We start from the raw sequence: 5,402 nt of genomic DNA, 5'->3' as shown, positions 1-5,402 counted from the left end.
AATATCTACATGTATGTGCATGCACATTCTCTCAGGCAGTGATCCTTGGGTGTGAGAATAAGATGTTGCCACTGATTTTTAAGACTGACGAATACGACAAAATAAGGGGGGAGCCCTGAATCAAAGAAACCATAGATGTTATTATATAACATGATACTTGGTGTAAATATATTTATTGGAGGGTGTAAATATATTTATTGAAATTGGTATAAATATATTTATTGGAGTTCAAAGCTGTGTAAAAGCCATATATCTTGAGTGCTGAGTAGCCTAGATCTAGAATGGCACATATTCCAAACACTTTATCATGTTAGCTTCTGTTGTATTGATTCAGATATGAAGAAAGCCACCACCTATTATTTTTTGTAATATGAAGGAAACATATCATCATTCAGCCATGTTCATGAGAGTTGCAATATCTGGTCATGCTGGTTCTGGAATTCTGGGAATTGAAGTCCACATATAGTGTAAAGTTGTGAAGGCTGAGAAACAATTGGTCTTGATTAAAAGTGCTATTTCATGGCAAGTTTGTCTGTCCCCTATCCCATTTCAAGGCCACCCATCTCCTTAAAAACTGTGGCAGCTTACAAATAAATTAATAGTATCTATTTTAAAAAATCACAACCAAACAGAAGAAACAAATGAACAAAATAAGTCTCTTCTCCATTCTTCCAAGTTTGTACTCTCCTGAGAATGATTATTTCACTTTTATTATGTGTGTATGTGTGTGTGTACACACACACACACACACACAATATTCTTTCCTCCTCCTATTTTCTCCACAACTCTGTGAAGTGGGTTGGGCCAAGAGTGAATGACCCAGCTGGTTTTCATGCCTAAAGGCAGAGCTAAACTCTGTCTCTTGGTTTCTAGACTGAAGCCTTAATCACTAGATCAAATTGGCTCTTTGAACAGGAAAGACTTGACTCTGAAGCTGTTCCTTCTCAGTAGCAGCATCTGGCCTATGGAACAGTGTCTCCCAAGACATTTGAATAGTCCCAACCCTGATAGTCCAACACAAGGTATTATTCCCTCAAGCATTTAGGTATAGATGATCTCTGCTTTTTTTTTTGGTTAATGGTTTTTTTTTAATCCTTGGGTATGGGGGTGATGGTAATATGTTGCACTTTTTTAATGCAACATATAATAATGTTTTAATCCTTGTAAGCTGCCCAGACACTTCGGTGAAATGGGCAGCTACCACATATAAATCTATATAAATAAATTTCCCACATCCTAGATAGTTCATGTTCCCATGTTTTGTCAAATTTCATTCTATTTTTTACCACTTAAAAGTGAAAACAGCAAATGTATAGCCTATAACTGACAGTAGCCTTAGATTTAGCAAGCATAGCCATAAAGATACTGGTAAAAATGTGTCTTTTTTTTTTTTGCAGTCTCCATCTGTTTTGTTGAAATCTGATTTTTTCCACTGAACATTAGCAATCTAATTTCGTGGTTTTAATTTGAGCAATCCAAGGACCTCTTGACCCATGCAGTGGCCAGATCATCAAATCAAAAAAATATTAGCCTTAGATTATTTGGAAGTTAATTTGCCCAATTCTATACAAATTGGTGTGGGTGACATGGTCTCTCCTCTCCCCCTCCCTCTGCCAACCAGGCCAAATTGAAATGTGGCGCCTGATCTTATAAGGACAAAACACAGGAAGTCCACACACCCTCGTTTGTATGAAAGCTCAGATCAGAACTTACTTTAATGGCCTTCCGGAACCTGGTGAAGAAGACAGAGCTGGAAGCGAGGGGATGATGAGTGTATGTTCTGTTATTGTAATGTACTATTATTATTATTATTGCTTTAATTTTATTGTTTTATTGACGTACTCTGCTAGGACCAGCGTAGTAGATTGATGGCATATAAATGACAGAAATAAACTAACAGATTTATTCTGCATAGTTAAAAGGAAAGCTTATGAAGGAATTATAAATGCATGAAGGATTATTAAATTAATACAATTGAAATTATTGTCTTTAATCAAAATAAATGAATGCCTGTGCAATGATAAAAGGATGGGATGGAGAGAAATGGATAAACTACACAACTGGAAGATCAAATAAGAATGAGAAAGTGGATGAATAAAAAAATTGCAAAAATTGCTGTCTCTCACTTATATGGAGAATATAGGTGGAATGAGCTATTGTATGACACCAAATATATACATCCTTTCCTATATCCTTATCTCTCAAGATTGGATTGTAGTATGACTGCAGTTTAATGAAGGATGCCTCTATTGATTTCTGTATCCAAAATTTTCTTAAGTATCGAATTTATGTATATTGTAAATTACCAACTGGAAGCAGAGCTCCATTATCAGATTGGAACTGGGTCCATTCAGTGCTTCATTTTTCCTTGAGTTAAAAACACCCAGAATTTCTCAGTTTTACACAGTGTGATTTATGCTTCAGGGATACTTTTATTTTTGGATAGAAACACCATGATTGTCATAATTTAAACTCTGTGTAGGTATTTTAGACAACCAATTTAGTGTAGTAGTTAAGGCATCAGGTTAGAAATTAGATGGTGAATGCCAGTCCTATGCATCTTATGCCATAAAACCAGTTGGGTGATCTTGGGCTGGTTATGAAGACAATGACAAAATCACTTCCATAATCTTACCAAGAAGACTGGACTAATCCAGAAGTCAACACTGATTTGAAGGCAACAACAACAACAAAAAGGATTTTATCTGTCTCCAAAGAAAAACAAAATTCCAACCTTATCATTTCATATCATTATTCCTGCCTCTGTGGCTCCTAATACTCGCAATTACAAAGAAAGAGGGCATCTTTAAGGTTGTGACAACCATGTAAAATTAGAAAAAGAAATCAATATAAGGTAGTGTCCTATTTTCCAGTCCATTCTTGAAGGTCCTGCAAACATTGCTCATTAACTATTTGAAGATAATGTTCAGTCTTTGCTCTTATAACAAAAATGCTAGGGGGCCACACCCATGGTGATTAGCTATGTGGCACTTCTTGAACAAGACCTTTGCCTGATTTCAGAAAGTCTCTGTTGCTTCTCATACAGGCCGAAGAAAAAGTACTTTCTGTGACTTGGTTCACATATCCTGCCCAATCTTTATTTTAATTATGGCTTGCTTAGTAAAATGGCTGGATTCATACAATGTATATTGTAAAACAAAAGTCTCTCCCTCTGTATGTATATTGTGTGTGTGTGTGTGTGTGTTTGTGTGTGTGTATTACTATGATGTGTATATAGTGTATTACTATAATGTATGAACTTAATGAAAATTTTGAACTTTGAAACTGTTTTTTAATTGTAATACCTCCATCACTACATGGAAAGATTAGTAAAACATGTATCAAATCCCACCTCACCCCTATTTTAATTAGGGATATTATTAGAGTAACTTAAAATGTCAGTACTAAGATATTTGCTCACACTTGCTGACTCTGGTCCATAGAACATTACTTGTGAGCTATGGTGCCCTCTAGTGGCTTGATTATTTGTCAGTCCAGAAGATATCCTAATGGGAGCAGCATGTAAAGAATGTAACATTTGCCATGATGCATAGGTATCTTGAAAGAGATTGGCAGATTATGATGCTGAGGCTTGATAATTAGAGAGCAAAATGTGAGGACAGAACTGCAAAAAGCTTCCATACGACCATCCATCCCTACCATATAGAAATCTGGTTAGGGAATTTTCAGGCATAGGAAATAATCTACCACCCAATAATACCACAATGGTGGTTTGTGCCTATTGCAAAGGAAAGAATAGGTCATATTCCCGCCCCCTTTTATTTATTTAGGCAACAGCCCTAAGAATTGTTGAGCACTGAATACAATTCTTCCAGCCACTTAATTGAACTTCAAAGTAATCTCTGGTCTTGGTTCAGACTCACATGCTAACATACTTGATTCCCTGATGGCTGAGAATTGCAAAAGAACCATAACTTCTTTCCTTTCCTTTCCTTTTTATTTTATTTTATTGTTTCCAGAGGATGCCCAAATGTATTTCACAGGGAAGACTTGGCATATTATCTTTGCCCATTGATTTATTCCATTCAAAATTTCAAGTGCCTTTGCCAGGGAATTTTGCAACTTACTTCTTTCTGCACTTTCTACAGGCCATAATAAAATTCCTATAACTTGCTATTTGTGCCCTTGTTGCTGGCAAAAAATTTAATGAAGGCTAATATCTATGAAAATTTATTTCTCATACCTAGGACATCCAAATATTGTTGGGTGTTGTTTAGATCAAAAAGAGGTAGATTGAACATCTCCTTTTGATTAATATTGCAGCTAATCTAAAGTCTTTCTTCAGAACAAAACGCTTGTCCAGAAAACCTATTATCTTTCTAGAATGAACTGAGACAGGTTCCTAAGTTCTCTGTTGATTGATGTCTACTGTACATTCCATCACTTGTATTGTCTCTTACCATGGTCTTCTTCTACTTATTTAGTTCAAAAGAAAAAAAATTAAGGAAGATTATAGTTTTTCTTCTTCCTCCTCTCCTAACACACCTTGCTTTTCAGTTTTTAAAACTTAAACACTGTCTCACAACTTCTTAAAAGCTTACTATTTATTGCTAAGACCAAAATATCTCACTTAAAAATATTTTCTCAAATACTTAATACTTTTCTTTTTTTCCCCACAATGATGTGAAATCATTTCCCATGTTTTGTCTATGACCCGGAATTCCACAGTAAGATAAAACCCATGCTGCTTCTCCCTCACCATTTTCTCCCAAGTAGGAAAAATCCTGCTTCAAGAACCAAAACCAATAACAACAACCATTACTCTGACTAACTTAGGCATCCTCCAGATGTCTTGGCTTTAACTCCCAGAATTCCCACTGAGGCCCCACTGATAATTCTAAATCAAAGTCACAAATTGGAAAGGCTTTATCAGTCTTTTATACCCTTAGCTCTCCAGTTATCTTCAAACTTAAATCTGATTGTATAATTCCTTACTACTTTGGAGTAGAAAACACAAGTATCATAATGTAAATCTTGAAACAGGCTATCACAGTTTTTTAAAAAAAGCAAAGAAAATTTCCAAATTCCCTACCCCAACATTGCAGCTCTCATTCTGCAAAATAATATTAAATGTGGGTTTGACTGGAAGAAGTTGACTGCCTCTATTTCAAGGGGAATAAAAATATGTCATACTATATAACTGTGAACTTTTTTAGAAAAGCACCTGTATGCTAATTCAAGATTGAAATGTTTACAGAGAGCCTGAAACTAATGAGGACTGGTGACATGAGGACTGGTTCTAAATAAGAAGAAAGGAAGTAGGCTGGCTGGCTGGCTGAGGATAGATGAAAATGATTAATATACAAGCTTCTACTGAGTAACTATCATGTATTAACTTTAATAGTATCTGTAGTACTATTAACACAAAAAAGCACTTTGGA

This window comes from Pseudonaja textilis, chromosome Z, assembly GCF_049901715.1.
Source record: "Pseudonaja textilis isolate UNSWEBS1 chromosome Z, rPseTex1.2, whole genome shotgun sequence".
NCBI classification, from domain to species: Eukaryota; Metazoa; Chordata; class Lepidosauria; order Squamata; family Elapidae; genus Pseudonaja; species Pseudonaja textilis.
This window is presented reverse-complemented; position numbering follows the sequence as displayed.